The sequence below is a fragment of the Beta vulgaris genome, chromosome 3, assembly GCF_026745355.1.
Source record: "Beta vulgaris subsp. vulgaris cultivar EL10 chromosome 3, EL10.2, whole genome shotgun sequence".
NCBI lineage: Eukaryota > Viridiplantae > Streptophyta > Magnoliopsida > Caryophyllales > Amaranthaceae > Beta > Beta vulgaris.
Genome location: NC_079204.1, coordinates 33,028,535 through 33,051,678, shown reverse-complemented (window position 1 = coordinate 33,051,678; position 23,144 = coordinate 33,028,535). Strand labels below are relative to the sequence as shown.

The following is a 23,144-nucleotide window of genomic DNA, read 5'->3' as shown; positions in this document are numbered from 1 at the left end:
CTTGCGTTAGAGAAGAAAATTTAGAAAAAGCCTTAGAAGTCACGAAAGGTCATTCAAATTGGTTTAAAACCGTGAATGCAAACATTGAGGAAAGATTCTTTGAAGTCTTTGATGAAAACCGACGTATTCGAGAAACTTTTGAAAATGCTAAAAATGAAAACTACTTCTTGAATATGGAAATGGCTGAATTGAAAACTTTCGTTCCTGAAGGAACCAGTTCTTCTATAAATACCACATCCGAGTTCGAAAAGTTAAAATTCGAACATGAAAAAGTTTTGAGTAAATATCTGGTACTTAAAGAGAAAATGGAATCTTCAAGAACGACTCTTCCTGATCCAGTAAGCTGGATACAAAAATATAAAAATGAAGGAAGAAGTGGGCTAGATTTCAATCACAAGAAGAAAAACAAATGAAAAAATATGTTGATTCCTCCAAGCAGCCGAATATGTTCTTACTGTGGGAACAGTGGACACTTAGTGTCTGACTGTTCCTCTAGAGAGAACATATTGAAATGAACACCCACCTAGTTAAACAAGTTTGGAAAGTCAAGAGAAATACAAGCCCGATAGAGGAACCCAAGTCAAACTGGGTTCCTACCACTGACTGATTGCTTTAATGCATGCTAAAGTGAGGGGGAACAAGCTGTGGTACCTCGATAGCGGTTGTTCTAAACACATGACAGGAGATAAAGAAATATTTCTCTCTCTTTCAGCCTATGATGGAGGAACTGTGACCTTCGGAGATAATCTTACCGGTAACATCGTTGCAATTGGGAAGGTAAGAAAATCTAAGTCACATTCCATAGACAATGTATTTTTGGTCGAGGGTTTAAAACATAACCTGCTTAGTATTTCTCAATTTTGCGACAAAGGGAACAGTGTAAATTTTATTGATGAACATTGTATAGTAAGTAATGCAGGAACAGGTACCAAAATTCTAGAAGGAACAAGGAAAGGAAACACCTATGTTGTGGATCTCAACCTTGTTCCTAAGAACAGTCTAACGTGTTTAAGTGCCGTCAATAATGAACCACTTCTTTGGCATAGGAGATGTGGTCACGCAAGTATGACATTACTCCAGAAGCTAAGTGGTAAGGACTTGGTAGTTGGATTACCTACTATCAAAGTCTCAAACCATGAAGTTTGTGGACCCTGTGCAAAAGGTAAACAAGTTAGATCCTTGTCAAATCTAAGAAAACGGTGAGCACACAAAGCCCCTTGAATTGATTCATATGGACTTGTGTGGCCCTATTCGAATATAAAGTCGATCTGGTAAGAGATATGTGCTTGTAATTGTTGATGATTTTTCAAGATACACTTGGGTTATTTTTCTTCATAGCAAAGATGAAACATATGATGAATTTGTTAACTTTGCTAAAAGAACTCAAAGAATAAGTTGTTTTAAGATTAAGCACTTGCATTCTGATTGTAGGAAGGAGTTTGAAAACTCAAAATTTGATGAGTTTTGCAGGCATGAAGGTCTTGATCACAACTTCTCAGCTCCTAGAACCCCACAACAAAATGGTGTAGTAGAACGGAAGAATCGCACACTGGAGGACATGACAAGAACAATGATAATTGCAAGCAACCTTCCGAAAAATTTCTGGGCTGAAGCTGTGAATACGACATGCTACATAATCAATAGAGTCATGATAAGACCTATTATCTTGAAGACCCCTTATGAGCTACTTAAAGGAAGAAAACCCAATATCTCATACTTTAGAATCTTTGGTTGTAAATGCTTTATACATAACAATGGTAAAGATAATTAGGAAAGTTTGATGCTAGAAGCGATGAGGCTGTTTTTATTGGATATGCTTTAAGTAGTAAGGCATATAGAGTTTACAACAAACGAACAATGTGTGTTGAGGAAAGTATCCATGTTATTTTCGATGAAACTAACTCTCTGCAGGAACCAAGTCATGAAAATGACTTTGAAATAGGACTGACTCGTATTGAGGAGTCAGTAAACATTGATGAGGAACTAACACCTGCAGGAACCGACAAAAGCATATTTCGGAAGAAGAGATAACTGTTCCTGATCCTGTTATACAGGAGGAACAGGCACTAGAAATTCATCCTGTAGACGAGACAAATGAAGCTCCTCAATCTGGAGGAGCAGAGACAAGAAGATTTGAACCAAGACCTTGGAAACACTTAAAATCCTATCCATTGGATTTAATAGTAAGTGATATGGAAAAAGGGAACTCAAACGAGATCCCACACTAGTGGAAAAAAATGCTTGTGCTACTTATCAACTGCTTGGATTGAGCTTGAAAACGGAGCACATGGTCTTCGTTTCTTTTTTAAAAATAAAAAAGAACCTTAAGTGCTCTGATTGGGCCGAAAAATGGAGCACAAAAGTATTCTTTTGGGCCCAAAACTCCCTCCTTCTAAGTGTTGCACCCGCATTTACTCTCTTCCTAGAACTTGAATCCCTCTCTCCATCTCTCTCAGTCTCTCTCCTTCCATCTTCCCTCTTCCATTCATGGGGGTCCCCTCTCCGGTTTCTCGTGTTCTGACGGAAACAACCAGCAAACGAAAACCCATCCCAATTCCCTCGTCACTCTCGTATCTCTCATTCACACATCGCCCTCTTCCCAAGACCCAACTCAAAACCCTAATGCGAGAGCAGACGACGTCACGACGGACAATCACCACGACTCCTTGATGATGGAGTGACAGACACAACCAGCATCCTCTTCTCCTTCTCTCACGGTGGTAGGTAAATTTCTTTTTAATCTATTTTTTCTCGATTTCTAGGGTTTTTGCGAGATTCTTGCGATTGTTTTTGAATCGAATTTGACTTACTTTTAGATCTAAGGTTTAGGATTTGATCTTCTCTTTGTTGTCGAAATTGTACCTGGCTACCTGCGCAATCATTTGACCTCCCCCTGCGTTTTCTCAGAAGATGCTAGAGGTAACTACGTATCTATGAAGTTTCTCCTCACATGTCAAACCCCAGCTCTGCTCTTTTAGCGATTTCTTGTTATTTTTAGTGTTTGATCAGTTTAGATACGAATTCTAAGCAAAGTACATTCAGTGAAATGTGAATTTGAGTGAATTATTGTCTGTAATGTAAATTACCTGGATGTATTCTTCTGTATTCTGGTGCCTGTCAAAATTTTCTATTATTGTCTACTTTGAAGAAATTACAATGTGATCGTCTTTCTGTATTATTGTAGAAAAGCTTTGACGATTTCTCTATTAGTGTCGTTATATCGTATCGAAACCACAGTGAAATTATAAAGTCATTAGGTTTTATGTATTTCTTGTGCTGTAAGTTTTTCTACTTCATTTACATGATAAATTGTCCTACGTGCCATTCCAACAATTTGATTTCCTTTTGACTTGTATGATGATCAATTCAATGATATCGTCCGACTCATCCCCTCTTTTGTTTAATTTAGTTGATCTAGGTTTGTAAACAGAAGATCAGCTATAAGGTAATGCATGTATTTGTTTAAAACTGATATGTCCTGTCTATAGACGATGTAACTCAATTTTTGAAATTTTATTTCTTGTTCAGATGGCATATGAGTTGCATAGCATGTTAACTGATGTTGTTAGCTTGATGACATGGGAGAAGGTATGCCAGTATATGGAGGAGGGAACGACAACGACTCATTTCTTACCAAAGTTGTCAGCCCACTTTACCGGGTTATATCTGAGGTGCTTGGACTTAAATTCTTTGAGTTTTTTTAACTCTCAATTCTTTATCTTAATCTATTAATATTTTTGTGATTATATGCATGCAGGTCGCCTGACTGTTTTTCAATAGGTTGGCCAATGCGTGTTGATGACCATGATTTCTTCTTTGTGGAAAAAAAAAATATCAAGGTGATCAACCAGAGATGAACATCTTTGTTCGTCTAAACAAATTAAGAGGAAAGAGGGTGGTGAAGGATGAGGAACATGGGGTAAGTCATATCCTATACACTTGTTAGTTCACTCCATTCCTTCTATATATAGTACACTGACTGATAATGGAGTCAATGCCTGAGTAACTTTGATAGATGAGAGAATGCACCTCTATATTCATACAAGGATTCTTAGAATTTTCTGTTTAGAATATTCATACAAGAATTCTTATAAATTGTTCTCTCTTTTTATATCTTGTACTCCCACTGATTCTGTTATTAGGCACAATAACAACTTAGGTGCACCAATTGGGATGCTACTGATCTTTGTGGCTTGAATTTCTTTGTTTGTCATGTGTCTTTTCCTTCTGCTTCATTAGATTGATCGTTTGACTAGATTTGTTAAGTGTAGTCCCATCCCTAAATAAAGCATGTATTGGAACTCTTAGTGGTGAAGTTGTATAAAGAGTGAAGTTACTTGTCGAACTTGAATTTCATATGTAGGTGGATGTATCACTATTTGTTTCCTGTTATGTTTTGCTGGAAATTCTACTCGCTCCAAAAAGGAAAAAAAAATGCCTAAATGGGCTAAAACACGCACCGATCCTACTTAGACTACATACTTTTGCTGTTCTTGTATGGTCTTTCTTTATAGTTGGCCATTAATTTCAATATATTTTGGGCATCTAGCTAAGGTTGTGACATCACACAAGTATTTTGTTTTATCAGCAAGTGATTTGGAAGAATGGAGCCAAAATCATGAAGGCTTTCATCATGAACAGGACATGGTGCAGTGGACTGAGAAACTATGACCCTGTGCGGAAGCTCTTTACATTGTTTTATTTCACAAGTACAACCAAGTAGGTGAAGATTTATCTTTCATAGACGTACCTTATATTTCTAGGATGCCATACTGGAAAAAGCCATTTGACTAATCAGTATTATGTGATGTTTGGTATTGTACAATTGTGATTAGATGTAAAAAAAGTTGTCAAATGATGACTTTAAATTTTAAACATTGTTGAAAATGGAAGACCCGACCCATAGCTGGTGTGTGGACTGTGACCAACAACATTCTTACTGATATGTCTGTGACTTTTGGATTTTGTGACGATACTTTTTCGTAGAATTAATGTAATTGTAATGAGTAATGACCTATGCATATTGAGCAGGTTTGTATTGAAGTCCTGACTGTTTATGATTTGCAAAGAGATCAATCGGTTGTCAATACAAGGACTCATTTATGGTAACACATGGAAAAGAGTTATCTTTTTCTTAATTCTTGCTGTTGTAAAGGGATAAATTCATAAACATTTCAAACTTACTGCAGACCTGAGTTTTCCTCTCTTGTTTTTTATATGTACCCAGCTTGGAAAATTTTTACACATAACAGTAGGGTAGTGATGTAGTCAACTGAGTTTTTTTTCGGCATTTCTTCTAGAATATGTTGTTTCTTATATTTGGAAAGTTATGAATTATGTTGGGCCTCCTCAATATGTATGCCACTGGTGCTAACCTTTGATGGTACATGAATTATTAGAACATGCATTTACTACTTGGGGATAAATTCACATGATGATATTCGATGTTTTCTCTGATCATGGGCCATCTACCTCATATAACAAAGTTTGATTTTGTGTTCCCACTTCATTCTATCTTTGCAATCTGGAAAGTATGCCAGTGGATTGATGGCCTTCTTTTGTTAGTCTTGGACGAACACTTAAGCAACTACAAGAGGGGGGGGGGGTGAATTGTAGTTGGAGAGATTTTCTACCTTTTTGCGGAAATAAAAGAATGAATAAGAAGGAACTAATTGCATGAACAAAGAAAGAACTAGGAACACGGGACTTTTACAAGGAAAATTTCCTAGGCCAATAGGAAGAAAAACCTTGACACTAGGGATTTTGACTCAATTCTCTTTAATCACTTTTAGGCCAAAAGACTCTCTTTTGTACAACCTAAACGGACCAACTCTGTTCCTCTAGGAACTTGTTCCCAGTCAGCCTGTTTTCCCTAAATAGTGGACTTCTCCCTTGACTTCACTCGAAGTCTTTTCTCTTTCTCTCTTCTCTTTCTCTCTTCTCTTTCTCTTTCTCTTTTTCTCTCAAGAATGATTACAGATTTTGATTCTCTCAACCCAATCTATAATACATCAATGTCTAAGAAGAAGAAAAACCGAGCAAACTTTCACTAAGAATATTACATAAAAATTCTGAAAGTTATTCTAAAAGATCTTACAAAATCTATTTGTAGAGACCTATTTATCGATTCTTCTCCACGACTTCTCCATGTTCTTCTCCATGAACACACGATCCTTAGCCACTTCTCCATTTTGTCCGTTGTAATCTTCCGTTGGCAGTTGAGTTAGTTGGGCTTCCACGATCTTCTCCATGATCTCAGCCACTTCTCCATGATCACACGCCTCACATATATAGGTTGTTGTGGTTCCTAAATTCTAGGAACTACCTCAACGTTCACTTTGTTGGCGCTGCTTAGGTTAATGTTTGCGGCTCCTATTTCTAGGAAAACAATGCTGCGCATACTTCACTAAACAAAATATTATGGAATCTTCATATATTTCATTGTTATACCATAATATAAATCGGATAACACAATAAATAATAAATAATTTTAAACTTGATTAAAACTTAATCAAACTTCATAAAGTATTTACCATTTTATTTGTGAACCTAAGCATTTACGTATTAAAACTAGAAAATAAAATAAAAACAAAACAAAAACAAACTAGAGAACTAGAACTAAGACATAAACAAGTTACTTCTAACAAGGAACTAAAAACCGAATTAAACTATAAAATATAAACATTAATTATATGTCATTATCAAAATAGTGAAATAACAATATTCCCCTTTTTATTATGACAATTAATTAAAAAAAATTTAAGGTTTTTGTTTTTTGTTTGAAAAGCAACTCTAAACTACATAGAAAAAATAAATAACTACACAAATATCCAAACTAACTAGTGTAAACAACTTACAGACTGGGAACAGGAGCAACATAGGTAGGAACAGAGACAAGCAGAAATACAAGGAACTATGATAAAATTTTGTTTTTGTGGACACACACTATCTCTTCCCCCTTTGTCATTATCAAAACCAAATGTTGTACCTGCAGCACTAGAGAGTCAACAGTCTAGGCACCAAGCAAGTTGCTCAAACAGATATCTCATAATATTAGCCATCCAAACACACAAGCATAATAGGCAAGCAGAAAGAAGTTTTAGGGACAGCAAAAATCAATCAATATGCAGAGTAATGAGAAAGAAAATGAAGAAAGCAAAGAAAATATTAAAGGAACTTCATATGTCTCAAGGACATAAGAAAGTAGAATCCAAAAGAGTGTTTAATAATTACAGCAAAAAAATTGTTCAAAGTAGCCAAAGATAAGAGAAGTTAGGATTTGGTTCGTTTGAAGAGAGAGAGACCACGAATCTATCTTAGAAAGCACACCATCCACCTTGTTCCTGATCCCAGTATCAGCATTCTTGAGTGCAAGTAGTTGATCCTGCTGCTGAGAGTCCAGAACATGAACGGTAGCTTCGATTGCATTGATCTCGGTGTGTAGGAGGGTCAAAGAATCCTGAATCTTCCCGGAGCATCTTGTTAAGTCCAGTTGTAGAAAGTAAAGGGAAATCCACGCAGTAGAAGGACATGATCAGAATCTAGGTGAATAAAGACAGTTTCACCTTGATCCTGTTCCTTCTGGAACTTGGACCCAGCCAACCTTTGGCTTTTTCTGACAGACCCACTGGCAACCCCTTCTTCATCCAACTTTCTTTTACTCCCTACCTCAACCTTAACCGGAGTTTCTTCTCTCTCCACTCTAGCTTCCCATTCACCAACCTCAAACTCTAGTCTAGATAAAGTTTCTTTTGTAAGATAATTTTCGGCTCAAGAGAAAAGGAGGGGCTGGAAGGAGTTTAACCTTGCATCGTTTGAAGACATAGGACAGAAGATTACCATAACCCACTTTGGTGTTGTGGGTAATGCAGTGAGAGAGATGGGCAATTATCAGTGAGGGAAGGTTGATTTTGATGTTTTCAGCAAGGCAATACATAATGGAAAGATCCATTAGGCTTGCCTGGGTTCTTTTGGAGAGCGAGGTAAAATAAAACGCCAAACCAACTGAAACAGCAGCTTATGAAACGGAGACAACTCCTTTTGATCTAAAGATAAAGCATTAGAATGGCCGTTAAAGAAGGCAAGAATTTTGGCATTAGTGACTCCATTTATGTTTAACTTAGCCCTACCCTTAATGTAATCCTTATAACCCTCATTTGGAATATCAAACCAGTCCCCAAGTTTCTTCTCAGTGATTGTAACAACTGACCCATTAACAAGCGACACACACACACCCTCTGTTATTGCAAACCCAGAACAAAATCTTTCATCTCCTTTTCTAAAGACCCTCATCTATGCTAACAATTTTCAACCACTTCTGAAATTTTAAAATTTTCAACAACTCATTCCATTTAGACTTTTTGCACCATGCAATGTCTACACAAAACCCACAAGAAATTGTGAAGATTTTGTTTCTTACCTCTTTTTGTAGGTACACAAGTTCTTGTTCTTGTTCGTTTCAATTTCATGATCATCTCTTCCTTTTTCGGGGAGAGAGAAATTGGTGAAGAAGATGCCGTTTTTGACCCAGAAGAATCTGCGTCATTCTTGGATATCTTGAGCACTTTCTTCTTCAGGAGATGGTGTTTCTCTTTCGGTAATTTTGCATGTGCATCAGAGGTTTGAGTTTTGGAAGACATGTTGACAGAGGTTTTGTGAGGTTGAAGATGAGAATTAGGAGAGAGAGAGAGACTTGAGTTGATGTGTGAGAAATAGTGAAGGGTCAGTGATTTGATGTGTTAGGTTTATAAAGTAATCATGATCCGTGTAAAAGAAGTGGAAGGATGGTTTAATGAAGCGGTTTATGGGTTTTCGGAAGGCAATTAATGAAGTTACTCCTCTTAACTCTAGATTAATTGAACGCTTAATTTTGGGCATAATTCAGAGTGATGTGTTTATTTTTGGACGGAAGGTGTGAAAAGAAAAAGAAACAAGGAAATTTTGAAAAAAAATTTACTCTTGCATATGATAAAATTTTTGTCCATAATATACAAACTACAAGCATACCGAATATGTGTAAGGACACTAAGGGTAATATTCAGAGACATATGTGAGTCCTTATACTTGACCCTAGGTGTATGAAAATTAATTCATGAAGATTGCAGTACATACTTAGTAAGAAACAATTGGGGGGAAACCACATCATGGCCTATTTAAACAATCTTTATCATTCCTAGTTCCAAGCGTATCTTTTCAAACCTGTCCCTAGATAGAGGTTTAGTCAATATGTCAGCTATTTGATTTTCAGTAGGACAGAAATCAACTTTGACTAACCCTTTCTCTACATTGTCTTTTAGGAAATGATGTCTAATGTGAATATGCTTGACTCTAGAGTGATGAACTGGATCCTTCGAAATACAAATAGCACTAGTATTGTCACAAAATATAGGAACACACTTGAATTTTATGCCAAAGTCACGTACCTGTTGCTTGATCCACAATACTTGAGAACAACATGCAGCAGCGCCACGTATTCAGCTTCTGCTGTGGAAAGAGCAACGGTTTTGTTTCTTTGAGCTCCAAGAAACCAAGCTTGATCCTAGGAACTGGACAATACCAGATGTGCTTTTGCGATTCACCAAGTCTCAGCATAGTCAGCATCGGAATAGCTTACAAGATCAAAGATGTCACTTCGAGGATAGAACAAGCAAAGATCATCACTTCCTTTCAAATATCTAAGAATCCTTTTAACAGCTGTCAATGGGATTCCTTAGGATTTGATTGGAATCTTGCACATAAACCAACACTAAAGGATATATCAGGCCTACTTGCAGTTAGATAGAGTAAGGCCAATCATACCTCTATAGAGTTTCTGATCTACGGACTTACCACTTTGATCCTCATCTATACCTTGTACCTTTTATAGGAGTATGGTTTGTTTTTGCTTGATCCATTCCATATTTTTTCAATAACTCTTTTACGTATTTTTGTTGATGGATCATTGTTCCTCTTTCAGTTTGCTTGATTTGCAAACCAAGAAAGAAGTTTAATTCTCCCATCATACTCATTTCAAATTCACTACGCATTAACTCAGCAAATTCTTTACAAAGAGATTCGTTAGTTGCACCAAAAATTATATCATCCACATAAATCTGAACCACTAGGATGTCTGTTCCTTTGGATCGAAGGAACAGGGTCCTATCAACTTTGCCTCTTATAAAATCATTAGAAAGTAAGAATTTTGAAAGTCTTTCATACCATGATCTAGGAGCTTGCTTAAGCCCATAAAGAGCTTTATCTAGCTTATAGACATGATTTGGAAGATCCGGGTTTTCAAAACCAGGAGGTTGTTCCACATAGACGTCTTCAATCAAATATCCATTTAAAAAGGCACATTTGACGTCCATCTGTACAACCTAAAACCCATGAATGATGCAAAGGCAATCAAAATTCTTATTGCCTCTATTCTTGCTACAGGGGCAAAGGTTTCATCAAAATCAATACCTTCTTGTTGATTGTACCCTTTGGCTACGAGTCTGGCTTTGTTTCTTATGACTGTTCCATGCTCGTCTAGCTTGTTCCTGAAGACCCATTTTAGCCCAATTACCTTTTGGTTCTTAGGCTTGGTCTCAGGTGCCAGACCTTGTTCCTCTGGAACTCATTAGTTCCTCTTGCATGGCGTTTATCCAGTCAGACTCAGTAGGGCATCATTGTGATCTCGTGGTTCTGTCATAGACAAAAAGGCATGGAAAGCACAGAAATTTTTCAGTTGGGATCTCGTTTGAGTTCCCTTTTCAATATCACTTACTATTAAATCCAATGGATGGGATTTTAAGTGTTTCCACGTTTGGTTCAATCTTCTTGTCTCTGCTCCTCCAGTTTGAGGAGCTTCATTCTTCGTTCTGGATGAATTTCTGGTGCCTGTTCCTCCTGTATAACAGGATCAGGAACACTATCTCTTCTTCAGAAATATGCTTTTTGTCGTTACCTGCAGGTGTTAGTTCCTCATCAAGTTTACTGACTCCTCAATATGAGTCAGTCCTATTTCAAAGTCATTTTCATGACTTAGTTCCTATAGTGAGTTAGTTTCATCAAAAATATGGATACTTTCCTCAACACACATTGTTCGTTTGTTGTAAACTCTATATGCCTTACTACTTAAGGCATATCCAATAAAAACAGCCTCATCGCTTCTAGCATCAAACTTTCCTAAATTGTCTTTACCATTATTATGTACAAAGCATTTAAACCAAAGACTCTAAAGTATGAGATATTGGGTTTTCTTCCTTTAAGTAGCTCATAAGGGGTCTTTAAGATGATAGGTCTTAGCATGACTCTATTGATAATATAGCATGCCGTATTCACTGCTTCGGCCCAGAAATTTTTCGGAAGATTGCTTGCTATTATCATTGTTCTTGCCATGTCCTCCAAAGTGCGATTCTTCCGTTCTACCACACCATTTTGTTGTGGGGTTCTAGGAGCTGAGAAGTTATGATCAAGACCTTCATGCCTCAAAACTCATCAAATTTTGAGTTTTCAAACTCTCTACCATGATCAGAACGCAAGTGCTTAATCTTAAAACCACTTATTCTTTGAGTTCTTTTAGCAAAGTTAACAAATTCGTCAAATGTTTCATCTTTGCTATGAAGAAAAATAACCCAAGTGTATCTTGAAAAATCATCAACTATTACAAGTACATATCTCTTACCAGATCGACTTTGGATTCGAACAGGGCCACACAAGTCCATATGAATCAATTCAAGGGGACTTTGTGAGCTTACCATTTTCTTTGACTTGAACGAGGATCTAACTTGTTTACCTTTTGCACAGGGTCCACAAACTTCATGGTTTGAGACTTTGATAGTTGGTAATCCAATCACCAAGTCCTTACCACTTAGCTTCTGGAGTAATGTCATGCTTGCATGACCACATCTTTTATGCCAAAGAAGTGGTTCATTATCAACGGCACTTAAACATGTTAGATTGTTCCTAGGAACAAGGTTGAGATCAACAATAGGTGTTCCCTTTCCTTGTTCCTTCTAGAATTTTGGTACCTGTTCCTGTATTGCTTACTATACAATGTTCATCAGTAAAATTTACACTGTTCCCTTTGTCGCAAAATTGAGAAATACTAAGCAGATTATGTTTTAAACCCTCGACCAAAAATACATTGTCTATGGAATGTGACTTAGACTTTCCTACCTTCCCGATTGCAACTATGTTACCGGTAAGATTGTCTCCAAAGGTCACAGTTCCTCCATCATAGGCTGAAAGCGAGAGGAATTTTTCTTTATCTCCTGTCATGTGTTTAGAACAACCGTTGTCGAGGTACCACAGGTTGTTCCCCCTCACTTTAGCCTACATTAAAGCAATCAGTCAGTGGTAGGAACCCAGTTTGACTTGGGTTCCTCTGTTGGGCTAATTTTTCTCTTAGCTTTCCAAACTTGTTTGATTAAGTGGGTATTCATTTCAATATGTTCTTCTCGGAGGAACAGTCAGACTAAGTGTCCACTGTTCCCACAGTAAGAGCATATTCGGCTGCTTGGAAGATCAACATATTTTTTCATTTTGTTTTTCTTCTTGTGATTGAAACCTAGCCCACTTCTTCCTTCATTTTTATATTTTTGTATCCAACTTGTGGATCAGGAAGAGTCGTTCTTGAAGCTTCCATTTTCTCTTTAAGTACAAGATATTTACTCAAAACTTTTTCATGTTCGAATTTTAATTTTTCGAACTCGGATCTTGTATTTATAGAGGAACTGGTTCCTTCAGGAACAAATAGTTTCAATTCAGCCATTTCCATATTCAAGAAGTAGTTTTCATTTTTAGCATTTTCAAAAGCTTCTCGAATACGTCGGTTTTCATCAAAGACTTCAAAGAATCTTTCTTCAATGTTTGCATTCACTATTAAACCAATTTGAATGCCTTTGGTGACTTCCAAGGCTTTTTCTAAATTTTCTTCTCTAACACAAATTGCCTTGTAGTCATCTAAGGTTTCCAAAAGTAGTTTTATTAGTTGATTCTTTGAAAGTTCTTTTAACTCTTCTTCTATAACATTTATGCGTACCTTGTTGTCTGGCAAGTCTTCTTCTTCGTCTGTTTTTGCCATGAGACATAAGTGTGATGTCTCCTCTTCTGGTTGTTCCTGCTCCTCGTCTGAGTCGGATTCTCCCCAGGCAGCTACCATGGCCCTTCTCATATCAACTTTTGAGAAAGGTTTTTGTTGTTCCTTTCCCTTCTCCTTGTACTTGCCTTTTGCCTTTTTCATTTTCCCAGAGAGGGCATTCTTTTATGAAGTGATCCGGACTTCCACACTTGTGACAGCTTAACTTTCCAGGCTTTTTCCTGTTCTTCCCTTTGTAGTTCTTGTTGAAGAACTTTTTGAATCTTTTCACGATCAGTGCTGCTTCTTCATCATCAGTATCTGAATCCTCCAGATCATCGGACTTGAGAGCCAAGGCCTTAGGTCTATTAGAGTCAACTTCATGAGTTCCTAGATGGATTTCATGAGTTAACAAGGAACCGGAAAGTTGCTCGATATTGAATGTGGTGAAATCTTTAGTTTCGAGCAAGGCAGTGACCTTTGCCATCCATTTTTCATCCTGAGGAAGACTTCGTAGAACTTTACGTACTTGTTCCTCGGGGATGATGATCTTTCCTAGAGATTCAAGCTCATTTATGATGTTGGAGAATCTTGTGAGCATCTCTTGAACAGACTCCTTAGGTTTCATTTGAAATAGCTCATATTTGTGCATGAGCATGTCAATCTTCGATCGCTTGACTTCGCTTGTTCCTTCATGAGTAACTTGAAGAAGTTCCCACATTTGCTTGGCTGACTTGCATCCCATGATTCGATTGTGTTCATGGGGACCAAGACCACAGTGAAGAATTTTCTTTGCCAAGTTGTTCATCTCCATTTTGTCGAAGTCTCTTTATCAAATTTGGAGAGAGGCTTAGGGAGTCTTCACCTTTTTCATTTTTCTCTGTGACTTCGAAGTCACCAATCTCTATTACTCTCCAAACTTGATAGTTTTCGGCCTTGATGAAGATTTCCATACGATTCTTCCAGTATGGGTAATACTTGCCATTAAACATGGGTGGACGCTGAGTTGAGTAACCTTCTTCCAATCTTTCTCCTGATGTGTTCATCATTTCCAGGAACTAGCTCCTCAGTGTTAACTGATTTTGGAGGAACTAGGCTCTGATACCAATTGTTAGTCTTGGACGAACACTTAGAACTACAAGAGGGGGGGTGAATTGTAGTTGGAGAGATTTTCAAACTTTTTGCGGAAATAAAAGAATGAATAAGTAAGAAGGAACTAATTGCATGAATAAAGAAAGAACTAGGAACAGGATTTTTACAAGGAAAACTTCCTAGGCCCAATAGGAAGAAAAACCTTGCACTAGGGATTTTGACTCAATTCTCTTTAATCATTTAGGCCAAAAGACTCTCTTTGTACAACCTAAACTCGGACCAACTTGTTCCTCTAGGAACTTGTTCCCAGTCAGCCTGTTCCCCTGAACAATTAACTTCTCCCTTGGCTTCACTCGAAGTCTTTTCTCTTTCTCTTTCTCTTTTTCTCTCAAGAACGATTACAAATTTTAATTCTCTCAACCCAATCTATAATACATCAATGTCTAAGAAGAAGAAAAACCGAGCAAACTTTCACTAAGAATATTACATAAAATTCTAAAGTTATTTAAGAGATCCGTTATAAACATCTATTTGTAGAGACCGATTTTCTCGAATTCTTCTCCACGATCTTCTACATGTTCTTCTCCATGAACACACATACTCTTAGCCATTTCTCCATTTTGTTCGTTGTAATCTTTCCGTTGGCAGTTGAGTTAGTTGAGCTTCCACGATCTTCTCCATGATCTCAACCACTTCTCCATGATCACACGCCTCACATATAGCTAGGTTGTTGTGGTTCCTAAATTCTAGGAACTACCTCAACGTTCACTTTGTTGGCGCGATAGCTTTGGTTAATGTTTGGCGGCTCCTTATTTCTAGGAAAACACCAATGCTGCGCATACATCTCACTAAACAAATATTATGGAATCTTCATATATTTTTGTTATAACCATAATATAAACCGGATAACACAAATAAATATTAAATAATTTTAAACTTGATTAAACACTTAATCAAACCTTCATAAAGTATTTACCATTTTATTTGTGAATCCTAAAGACTTTTAACCGTATTAAAACTAGATAAATAAAATAAACAAAACAAAAACAAACTAGAGAGCTAGAACTACGACATAAACAAGTTACTTCTAACAAGGAAACTAAAAATCGATTTAAACTAATAAAATATAAGCATTAATTATATGTCATTATCAAAATAGTGAAATAACATCTTTCATCATAAAGTAGTCATTATATAATATGATACCTGTAATTTTGCAAGAAACTACTTATTTTCCCTAGTGTGTTTCACATGACTATTTTTCGCATCCACTCAGTGTGCTCTTCCAGTCATGAATAGTAGTACTTTTTATTTTTGGGTGAGGGGCAGCAGGACTAAGTAATTATTTACAGTCAATGAGGAGACAAGGTGAATTTTGCATCCCACAATCTTATTTTCCTACTTATTAATTAAAACTCAAAGAGTCATTCTCTATCGAGAGGAATCTTTCTGTGCACTGTCTGTCTCCATTCTACGAATTTAATCTATTGCTTTCCATTTATCAGGTTAATGCTGCTATCTCTGTGTTGTGGAACACCCGTGGCATGACGTGGCCACCTGCATTTGAGCAACACCGGTAGAAAACCAAGAGTCTCGTCTTCCCTAATGGAGCATGTATATCTGATATACTCCAGGAATGGGAGTTATCTGAATCACTAAACCCCTGAACTGCAATCCGAAAAAGGCGAATTGGTACCTGCAAGTGGTATACTTTTGGGCTATTTTAACATTACAATTAGAAGTTTGCATTCCCATACCATTCTTGTACACTGAATAAGGTAAAACTGCAAAGAATCGACACTACAGAAAGTCAGGAACATCAATAAAAATGTCTATTGATGGTAGGAATAGAGTTGATTACTGTTTGTATCTTCATGAAGTTATCTTAAAGAAACATAATGTAGATAACATATAAGCAGCCTTTCGTCTTTGATGCTACTGTAATCTCAAAACAGAAACTTTAAAGGATTGAACTAATTTGTTATTCATGCCCAGAAAATGCAAATTTACAGAATCATTATTATAACAATTCAAGCAGTATGAATTAAGGCCTAGTCTTTATTTTAGAGAGTGATGAATTTTTGGTCGGAAGCTTCAAATTCCTCTTTTGCCACAAAAAAGGGAAAAATGGTCCGATCAATCTGCTATGTTCCCCTCTTGTTGAATTCCTTGAAGATTTTTCTTCTTACTCTATCATCCTCCATTCTATGTTGATTGCATCTACAAAGATTTCAGTGAAGCTGTCGGTGTTGACATTCGGGCATATGAGGAAACTCAACTGACGGCTGATGCAGAGACATTCGAGAAAAAGGTTACCTTGCGTAACCAAATATCAAAGCTGAAGTATTAGTAAGTTTCTTTTGTTTTTGACATCACTCTTTGTTTAAATGTCTCGCTCTCATTGTTTATCTATAGCAATTGTGTAACATAATTGTACATATGGTACTAAAAGCTTTGAAGAAAAGAAAATGAGTGACATAAAAATTATGTTGGCCTTAACAATGATAATGGATCCTTCCAGAAGGGTTCTTGTTTTATAATTATTTGGCAACCATGTAATCAACATGCCTTGACGAGAACTGATGTGGCTATATTCCCCTTATTTTTACCCACCCTACCCATGATAAGATAGAGGAACTCATATGTACAGGTTCTAGCTCACTTGACTAATTTTCTTCATAATTGTTAGTGTTTTTATTGCAATATCCTGGTTCCCTGCATCTTTTCTTGATTTAATCTCTCTCCTCTCTTGGGTATTCAGCATCAAATAGCTGTTTTTATTTGTTATACTTCCTCTATTTTGTTATAGTTGCAACATAAGGGGGAGGCACATCAATTAAGCTAAGGAGAGAGATAGATATCCAAAATAGGTAATATTGCAACTAAATTGGAATACCCAAAAGTAGGAAATATTGCAATTAAAAGAGAGAGGAAGTATATTTTTTGGGAGAGGGGGGAGGGGGTTGGGAGGCGTGATAGTTTAGGATAAACTAAACTGCAGAAACTAGAATTTTCTCTATAGTCAGGGAAGCTGATACCAATACAAGAACCTGGTCACCCATATATAATAATTGGATTTAGTCCATCTGTATTTATGCAGAATGGTGACATATTTAAAAGTTTGTTAACAGATTCAATACTTTATGTGAAACCTAGTCAATATACATTAAGTATCGGATTATTGGATCTAATCCCTGTGTATTAGTACAGAATGGTGGACACTTGAAAAGTTTTACATTTAAGTTTACTTCGGGCTACTAAATTTTTGATGGCTTATAAGAAATGTGCTATGCTCAGTTATGATTTATAACTGTCTGAAAGGCTGAGACTAAAATGCCCGTTTTATTGTAGCCTTTGTTAACTACAATTGCAAATGTGAAATTTCTATCTTCACCGTACTGTGGAGTTCTGAATTTTCTTATAACATATCTTTGCATGTTGCAAAATGATGGAATCTAAAAGTATGTGATACTTTCAGAATGACCTGTCCTGGAAGTGAATAATTAAGTGGAGCTCAAGTATATTAATGCAAATACTTAACTCTCTCTCATGTGATGTTTTTTTTGCTGCCACGACTATCAGTTTAGCTATGGTTACTGCATAATTGTATTTATTACATCGGGACTTATTTTTTGTGAACTTTTTATTAACTATTTTATTTTGCAGGATGGAATATGAACAAAACCAGGATTTGAAATCACAAATTGTGCAGATTCAGTCATCTCTTAGTGCATTACAAGATGACCTCAAAAAACTGCAAGAGAAGGAGGTTGAAGTTAGTATAATTGTAGAGTGTTGTAATTATTTTTTGTTGATGAAGTTAGTGTTATTGCTATGAGTTATGCTTCTTATATTAGTCATTTGACTGCATAAAATGGTAACTCAAACATGGCAATGTACAAATAGCCACTCAAAAATATAAAAGGGTAACTGATGCATGGGTGTACATAATAAGCTTATTGTGGGCATGGTATTATTCCAACTAGTGTTGTTGTTGTTGTTGTATGCTTGCTGTTGTACAACAACAAAAACATTTTTTTTTATTTAAAAAAATATGTCAAGTGCTCCGGTTGTTAGGAAAAAACCGGAGCACTTGATTCACAAGTGCTCCGGATTTCTCTTATCAACCGGAGCACTTGTGGAATTTTGAACCTATAAAATTCTCAAGTGCTCCGGTTTTTAAGACAACCGGAGCACTTGTAAATCTAAGAGCTCCGGTTTTCAACCGGAGCACTTGATAAATACTCAAGTGCTCGTATGGGGTCTGCTACGGGTCAAATACGGAGCACTTGTATTGTTTTTAACCGGAGCGCTTGATGTGTTTTCTACTAGTGCCAACTGAAAAAAATTTGTGCTTTCCATGTATTTTTTTCTATGACAGAACCACGAGATCACAATGATGCCCTACTGGAGTCTGACTGGATAAACGCCATGCAAGAGGAACTGAATGAGTTCCAGAGGAACAAGGTCTGGCACCTTAAGACCAAGCCTAAGAACCAAAAGGTAATTGGACTAAAATGGGTCTTCAGGAACAAGCTAGATGAGCATGGGACAGTCATAAGGAACAAAGCCAAACTAGTAGCCAAAGGGTATAATCAACAAGAAGGTATTGACTTTGATGAAACTTTTGCTCCCGTAGCTAGAATAGAAACAATAAGAATTTTGATTGCCTTTGCATCATTCATGGGTTTTAGGTTGTACCAGATGGACGTCAAATGTGCATTTTTAAATGGATATTTGATTGAAGACGTCTATGTGGAACAACCTCCCGGTTTGAAAACCCGGATCTTCCAAATCATGTCTATAAGCTAGATAAAGCTCTTTATGGGCTTAACAAGCTCCTAGATCATGGTATGAAAGACTTTCAAAATTCTTACTTTTAATGATCTTTATACGAGGCAAAGTTGATAGGACCCTGTTCCTTCGATCCAAAGGAACAGACATCCTAGTGGTTCAGATATATGTGGATGATATAATTTTTGGTGCAACTAAGAATCTCTTTGTAAAGAATTTGCGAGTTAATGCGTAGTGAATTTGAAATGAGTATGATGGAAAATTAAACTTCTTTCTTGGTTTGCAAATCAAGCAAACTGAAAGAGGAACAATGATCCATCAACAAAAATACGTAAAAGAGTTATTGAAAAAATATGGAATGGATCAAGCAAAAACAAACCATACTCCTATAGGAACAGGTACAAGGTTAGATGAGGATCAAAGTGGTAAGTCAAAGATCAGAAACTCTATAGAGGTATGATTGCTCCTTACTCTATCTAACTGCAAGTAGGCTTGATATATCCTTTAGTGTTGGTTTATGTGCAAGATTCCAATCAAATCCTAAGGAATCTCATTTGACAGCTGATAAAAGGATTCTTAGATATTTAAAAGGAAGTGATGACCTTTGTTTGTTCTATCCTCGAAGTGACATATTTGATCTAGTAAGCTATTCCGATGCTGACTATGCTGGAGACTTGGTGAATCGCAAAAAGTACATCGGTATTATCCAGTTCTAGGATCAAGCTTGGTTTCTTGGAGCTCAAAGAAAGAAAACATCGTTGCTCTTTCCATAGCTGAAGCTGAATACGTGGCAGCTGCTGCATGTTGTTCTCAGGTATTGTGGATCAAGCAACAGGTACGTGACTTTGGCATAAAATTCAAGTGTGTTCCTATATTTTGTGATAACACTAGTGCTATTTGTATCTCCAAGGATCCAGTTCATCACTCTAGAGTCAAGCATATTCATATAGACATCATTTCCTAAAAGACAATGTAGAGAAGGATTAGTCAAAGTTGATTTTGTCCTACTAAAATCAAATAGCTGACATATTGACTAAACCTCTATCTAGGGACAGGTTTGAAAAATACGCTTGGAACTAGGAATGATAAGATTGTTTAAATGTACACAAATATTGTTTCCCCCAAATTTTTCTTACTAAGTATGTCCTGCAATCTTCATGAATTAATTTTCATACACCTAGGGTCAAGTATAAGGACTCACAATGTCTTTGAATATTACCCTTAGTGTCCTTGCACATATTTGGTGTGCATGTAGTTTGTATATTATGGACACATTTTTATCATATGCAAGAGTAAAATTTTTTTAATTTTCCACAAAATTTCCTTGTTTCTTTTTCTTTTCACACCTTCCGTCCAAAAATAAACACATTAATCTGAATTATGCCCAAAATTAAGCGTTCAATTAATCTAAAGTTAAGGGATGTAACTTCATTAATTGCCTCTCGAAAACCCATAAACCGCTTCATTAAACCTATCTTTCCACTTCTTTTCACACAGATTCATGATTACTTTATAAACCTAACACATCAAATCACTGACCCTTCATATATCTTCTCACACATCAATTCACAAGTCTTCTCTCTCTCTCTCCAATTCTCATCTTCAACCTCACCAAAACTCTGTCAACATGTCTTTCCAAGACTCAAACCTCTGATGCTCATGCAAATTTCCGAAAAAGAAAACACCTCCTCCTGAGGAATTAAGTGCTCCAGAATCATCCAAGAATGACGCAGATTCCTCTGGGTCAAAATCTGCATCCTCCTCACCAGTTTCTCTCTCCCCGAAAAAGGAAGACGATGATCATGAGATTGACAGCGATCAAGAACAAGAAATTGTTGAAACGAGGTAAGAAAACAAAATCTTCACAATTTCTTGTGGGTTTTTGTGTAGACATTGCATGGTGCAAAAAGTCAAAATGGAATGAGTTGTTGAAAATTTTAAAATTTCAGAAGTGGTTGAAAATTGTTAGCATTGATGAGGATCTTTATGAAAAGGAGATGAAAGATTTTTGTTCTGGGTTTGCAATAATAGAGGGTGTGTGCGTGTCGATTGTTAATGGGTTAGTAGTTACCATTACAGAGAAGAAACTGGGGGAATGGTTTGATGTTGCGAATGAGGGTTACAAGGACTACATTTAGGGTAGGGCTAAGTTGAACATAAATGGAGTCACCAATGCTAAAATTCTTGCCTACTTTAATGGCAATTCTAATGCATTATCTTTAGATCAAAAAGAATTGTCTCCCTTTCATAAGCTACTGTTCCAGTTGTTTTGGCATTTTATTTTACCTCACTCCTCCAAAAGAACCCATGCAAGCCTAATGGATCTTTCCATTATGTATTGCCTTACTGAAAACATAAAAATCAACCTTCCCTCTCTGATAATTTCCCATCTCTCTCACTGCATTTCCCATAACACCAAAGTGGGTTATGGTAATCTTCTGTCCTTTATCTTCAAACAATGCAAGGTTAAACTACCTTCTCGTCCCTCCTTTTCCCTTGAGCCAGAAAACTATCTTACAAAAGAAACTTTGACTAAGCCGAGTTTGAGGTTGGTGAATGGCAAGATAGATTTTGAGAGAGAAGAAACTTCGGTTAAGGTTGAAGTAGGGAGTAAGAGAAAGTTGGATGAAGAAGGGGTTGCCAGTGGGACTGTCAGAAAAAGCTAAAGGTTGGTTGGGTCCAAGTTCCAGAAGGAGCAGGATCAAGGTGACACAGTCGTTATTTACCTAGATTTTGATCCTGTCCCTTCTACTACAATGGATTTTCCCTTACTTTCTACAACTAGGCTTAACAAGCTGCTCCGGGAAATCCAGGATTCCTTGACCCTCCTACACCCCAAGATCAATGCCATTGAAGCTATTGTCCATGTTCTGGACTCTTAGCAGCAGGATCAAATGCTTGCAATCAAGAATGCTGATACTTGGATCAGGAACAAGGTGGATGGTATGCTTTCCAGGATAGATTATATGGTCTCCTCTCTCTTCAAACGAAGCAAATCCTAACTTCTCTTACGTTTGGATATTTTGAACAATTTTTTTTGGGGTTGTAATTATTAAACGATCTTTTGGATTTCTCTTCTAATGTCCTTATGAGACATATGTAGTACCTTTAATATTTTCTTTTGTAATAACCAGAAAAATAATATTAGTAAGGGATCAAAGGTTAATGTATTATTATAAGATAAACTAGTCCCTAAGATCTTATATACGTTATTTTGTCGTTTATATGATTATTTTAGGTGAAGTTATATGTTTCCTTGGCTTTGTACATTTGCTCAGGGAAAGTTATATGTGCATACATATATCATTTATATTAACATTATAGTTTATAAAGTACTTTAAGGGTCATAGATTAATAAGTATCAATTACTAGTTTATGAGCATATAAATATATCTAGTAAGATTTTTAGTAAGTACCACATAAACCTAGAATGCTCCAAACTTATAAATGGTTAACCTAATGACAAACGTTATTTAGTCTTTAGAATTGTCACTAATAATTTTACCTAAGGACAGACAATCGCTACCCATTTTCAGACAATACGTAAAATACAATATTTGTATGTTTCGGATTGAGTAACTTTATGACACTTGGTCATTACTAATAGGTTTTAGAAAAAGAAAGATGCCAATCAATTACGTAACCTTGCTAGTAAATACCTAGGCATACCTAGTCTAAATAGGTTTGCTTAAATGTAGGTTTTGTAGTTAGCCAGTAAAAAAAAAAGTGAAACACTAGTAAATACGAAATTCTCTACGTAAGTTTTGTAGGCCGCAACTCATACATTATAAATAGCATGAAGCTATTCAGCATTTTTTTGAGTTAAGAAGAACCAAAAAGAAAGGAAAGAGAAAGAGAGTGTGAGAATAAAATTAGTAAGTTATAAATTGGGTGCCATTAATATTCTTAGGTACATTCTTGAATATCCCTTTTTAATGTTATTTTGCTACAATGTGTTGTTATATTAATCTTTTTAGTAGAAAAATAATTTTACTTAATAATAAAGGTACGTTGTGATTTGCAAATAATGTGGTTATAATGCAAATGATATTTGTCACATTATGATTTATATACAAAGGTGATTCTAAAAAGATTATCATATGTGGTAATAATGAGGTTATGTAAAGATGTTACTATAATAAAATAAAATGGAGGTTCGTGGTAGAGGAAAAAGATATTATAAAATGGAGGTTCGTGGTGGAGTAAAGATGTTAAA

At 36.3% G+C, this 23,144-nt stretch overlaps 1 long non-coding RNA gene across 1 annotated transcript; it reads left to right on the top strand.

Moving 5' to 3' along the window:
- Positions 1–2,409: 2,409 nt before the first annotated feature.
- Positions 2,410–16,475, top strand: LOC125495872 (uncharacterized). The gene is made up of 3 exons (XR_008968566.1): positions 2,410–3,671; positions 3,758–3,919; positions 16,310–16,475. It is a non-coding gene; the product is annotated as an uncharacterized LOC125495872 (long non-coding RNA).
- The last annotated feature ends 6,669 nt before the right edge of the window (positions 16,476–23,144 follow it).